Source organism: Marmota monax, unplaced genomic scaffold (genome assembly GCF_021218885.2).
Source record: "Marmota monax isolate L192 unplaced genomic scaffold, Marmota_monax_Labrador192_F-V1.1 WCK01_AAM20220418_F8-fsc00017, whole genome shotgun sequence".
Lineage (NCBI taxonomy): Eukaryota > Metazoa > Chordata > Mammalia > Rodentia > Sciuridae > Marmota > Marmota monax.
In genome coordinates, this window is record NW_026695241.1 from 10,998,076 (window position 1) to 11,002,027 (window position 3,952).

At 37.2% G+C, this 3,952-nt stretch overlaps 1 pseudogene; it reads left to right on the forward strand.

Annotated features, from left to right (window-relative positions):
* Positions 1-595: 595 nt before the first annotated feature.
* LOC124090432 (small ribosomal subunit protein eS24-like) lies at positions 596-1,159 on the forward strand (annotated as a pseudogene).
* The last annotated feature ends 2,793 nt before the right edge of the window (positions 1,160-3,952 follow it).

Sequence of the window (3,952 nt, forward strand, 5' to 3'; positions counted from 1 at the left end):
ATCTAAACCTGATTTTCAAATTTTACATTACTGCTGTCCAGAGCAACCTGGGAAATATTTATGTAGCACACGTCTATGGAATGTCTGTTGAGTGTGATCGCACAGGCTTTTCTGTCACGTGCTTTTCTACTGACATTTTCTCATATTGTTATCTCACAGATTTCACTGTCTGAAATCTCCATGTAATTAATCCAGATCAGAACTGTATCCCGTGAACAACAATACCAATAATTATAATCAATGCACTTCTGTTTTTCATATGTTGATGCTTTTCAGCTCTGCATGGTATTTTAGATGTTTAAGTTCTATTTCAAGATCTGAAAAAGATTAGAAAGAGTTTTCCTTTTTGTTGTTGATGCTTTTTAATATATATATATATATATATATATATATATATATATATATATATTTATCTCATTTTTTTCCCCTCTCTGGTTTCGAAAACACCATTCTCCAGACCCTTTTAAATGGAGCAAAGAAAAATCCACTCACATTTTGGAATGGTAAATCAAAGTTCCTAACATTAGTTAACCTGTAAACATGTATTTGTAAAGCATGAAGTCTTTTTCTTCCCTTTTGCTGAGGAAGCACCATCATGAATGACCCAGGAATGTGGACTGGAAAGTTCAGAAGCAGCTGACTACTTGAGAGGAAGTCACTGATGGCCTTCAGCCTGGGAAGGCAACAGTACCTAAGACCAAAATTCAGAAAAAAAAAATTGACACAAAATATGAAAGACCACACCAGATGTCATCTTTGTGTTTGGATTCAGAACCCATTTGGAGGAGGCAAGACAACTGACATTGGCATGATTCATGATTCCTTGGATTATGCAAAGAAAAATAAAACCAGACATAGACAGGCAAAAAGGGGCCTGCATGAGAAGGAAAAGACTTCAACAAAAGAGTGACAGGAACACAAAACAAAATGAAGAGGGGGACTGAGAAGACAACTATGGGTGCTGGGAAAAGTGAAAGGAGGAGAGGTTCTGAGATGACTTCTTCTGTGATGATTGTGCAAATTTTTCATGAGGATTAATAAACTATAACAATTCAAAAAAAGGAAACAAAATAAAAATAAAAAGCACAGAAAACTAATGTTGAGGATCTGCTTTCAACTGATATCGTGACAATGTGATCTGGCATTAAAATATGGTCTGGGACTGTGTTTTGGCAGGTGTAATGTTTTAGGCTTCTAACAAGGACGTTACTGGGTAAAACGCAGATGTCATCAGGTTATGATGAGTATATTAAAGAATGGTTTTGTTCTGTTGCATATGTGACAACTTGTTTAACAGCAACCAGGACATAAATTTTAAAAGCAGTAACATTCTATATGGTTCTGTGATTATTATAAAATAATTTCTCACTTATCCTAAATTATTACATTTTATTTTCACAAATTGTACATATAGATAATGCAAAATTTGAGTCTATAATTAAATATAAGGACTCATTTTTTTTTTTTTTTTTTACAAACTGATTTAGAACTCTCCTTCAATGCTACAGCAAATGCTGTGCCTTCTCAGTTTTTATGTGTTATTGGTCTTGGAGAAGTTTCTCAATCATATCTATGAATTCTTGTGTCTCTCTGTCTGACTATGTTTTCTGGCCCCTCCAGCCTGCAAGACCAATGTGAAAGATGGTCAGAATTTCCAGGTCACTACTATCTTAGAAACAGCCTTCCATTATGAGGGACAGAAAGATAAATACCCCAGTTTTCTTACCACTCCCTGGGTAACCTACACATTAAACTACCTTTTGGTTTTCCTCCTTTCCCTGTGAGAACAAGAACAACCACTCTCATTGGTTATGCAAGACTGAGAAATTAAAAATCACTCTTATCAGTTATGTAATTAAACCTTGAATTATCTTATGGCTTGTGTACACATTCTTCTTTGCTCAGATTCTTACATGCTTGCACTGGACTGTTGTCTTAAGAACCCAAAACAAGTTTTATAGCTTTCTGATTGCTACACATAAGTAAAAACTATTGTATACTAAGGTCTATGAAGTGTTTTTCCTTAGAGTTGTAAGTAAATAAAACTGGTTGCTTATTTCATAGCTGGTTTCATTATTTGAGAAGAGGATGTTTTATATGCCAAGCATAATTGTTCATCCATATGTATAACATAAATTTTTACAGAAGCTTGCTGGAGTTAGCTTACAAAATCCATGAAAACAGTGGGTTGTCTTGAATGTGAAACTTGATATTTATCATTTACTATGAGTTGAATTACATCTCTCCAAAATTAATATGTTGAAGCCTTAATCCCCAAACTGGCTTTAACTATAGACTGGGTCATTAAAAGGTAATCAAGGATAAATGAATACATAATAATGTGGTCCCTTATTATAGTTCAGATATGAGGTGCCCCCTGCCCTACCAAAAAAAAAAAAGTGTATGTGTGAACAATGCAAGAATGTTCAAAGGTGAAACAATCAGGTTAGGTGAGGCTTAACCTAATCAGTGTATTAATCCACTTGAATGGATTAACTGGGTGGTATCTATAGGAAGGTAGGAAGTGGCTGGAGGATGTGGGTCATTGGGCATATGACTTTGGAGTCACATTTCATCCATGGTGAGGAGAATTCTCTCACTGCTTCCTGGTGCTATGTTCTCAGGTGCTTTCCTCTTCAACACCCTTCACCATGATATTCTGCCTTACCTAGGACACAGCGTTATGGAGTCAGCCATATATGGCCTGTTACCTCTGAAATCATGAGAGATCAATAAGTTATTTCTCCTCTAAAGTTGTTCTTGTTAGGTCTTTTTGTAACACAACAACATAAAAAAACAGACTAAAACAGCCCTGAAAAGAGTGGGTTTTACAAGAAAAGCATGATTTATGTTCCTCTCTATCTCTTGTCTCTATTCCCCAAGTGAAAACACAGTGGGAACATAGTCATATTTAAACCACGAAGAGGGCCCTCATTAGATCTCAACCATCCTGACACTTGTGGACTTCTAGCCTCCAAAATTGTGAGAAAATAATTTCTGTTATAGTAACCTGAACCAAACCAGTTACCTATATTTCTAATGTCTCTTGCCTCATGGTTTAAGTCTACTTCTGTGTCCCTTGTATTAATTCTGATAAAACCCACAAGGTGTGTCACTGGCAGACCATCTCATGTTGGTATCACATGAATACCTTCATTTCTTTGGATAGTTCAGAAAAGCTCCAAGCTGCAGATAAAAGAGCGTCCATTTGGGTCCTAAAGGCACCTGGGGTTCCCTTAGGAACAAGATTACCTTAGAGAAACACACAGGAGCATGAAGATCAGGGCCAAATGTTTATTTATGGATGTATGTACATACAGATGGATAGACACGTGTAAGGATACCAGGCACAGCCAGGAAATCATCTCTTCCAAATACAGTATTTGCATAAGGTGATTAGTTTTTATACATTTTGGTCACCCAAATGGTGACCCACAAAAGCACAAGGAAAGCCTTGTTCCCTGCCTTGGCATATGTTTTTGTCAGCTTTTTGTTGTTGTTGTTGCTGTGACCAAAAGAACTATCAAGAACAATTTTAGAGGAGAAAAGTTTATTTGGTGCTCCTGGTTTCAGAGTCTCAGTCCACAGACTCTGTGGCTCTGGGCTTAAGATGAGGCAGGCTGAACACCATGACAGAAGGGTTTGGAGAGGACATCAGCTCAGAACAGGGCAATCAGGAAGCAGAAAGAGAGCTCTCCTCACCAGGAACAAAAATAACCCCTGAAGATGCATTCCAGTGACCTATTTCTTCTAGCTACACCTTACCTGCCTACAGTTACCACCCGTTAATCCATTCAAGTGGATTAATGCACTGATTAGGTTTAGCCCCTCATAACCTGATCATTTTACCTCTAAACTTCCTTGCATTTTCTCACACATGAGCTCTTGGGGAACACTTCATGTCACTTCAGGATAGCATATTCAAGGTTACAGGTGGGTCTGGCCTACTCAG